Genomic DNA, 634 nt, shown 5'->3' on the forward strand with positions numbered 1-634 from the left:
AGTTAACCTTCCCCCTCACGATCCTCTGGGGCGCTGATCTGACTGACCACCGGCAACTGTCCCGCTATCCAGGGAGTCTGCAGTGAATACTGTGCCCCACCAGTGCTTCCTCCGCACTTCTCACCCACACGCTCCCCTTCTTCTTTACCGCTGTTTTATTTCTACTGGGGAGCGATTTATTGACATGGGGAGGCCTCGGTGGGTGTCACAGCTTTATGTTCAGCAGCAGCTGGGTGTCAAGAAAATTCTGGTTTCCTTTTGACTTCACCACCTTCTGACTGCGAGTCGCTTCACCTTTCTGAATCTCAAATGCTGCCTCTGAAAAATAAGGCTAACAATCCTGGCGACTTCACAGGGCTGAGGCGAGGGTGGCGAGGGTGAAAGAGTTCAACATAGAGCCTGGCAGTGCGAGCGGCCGATAAACAGGAGCTATCATTATCGCATCATTATCGCCAGCACCACGTCCTCCTCGGCTCTCCACCTGGATGTCCGGAGGGAGAGCCGCGGCAGGAGCCGAGCAGGCTGCTCCACGCGGGTGCCTGATCCTGCGGACGCCCATGAAGGACTCAGGCCAGGCCGGGGTGTAGGGTGGCGCTGGGACAGCCGGGTCTGCAGAGGCGGGGGCTGCGCTGTG

This window comes from Myotis davidii, unplaced genomic scaffold (assembly GCF_000327345.1).
Source record: "Myotis davidii unplaced genomic scaffold, ASM32734v1 scaffold1144, whole genome shotgun sequence".
Classification (NCBI taxonomy): domain Eukaryota; kingdom Metazoa; phylum Chordata; class Mammalia; order Chiroptera; family Vespertilionidae; genus Myotis; species Myotis davidii.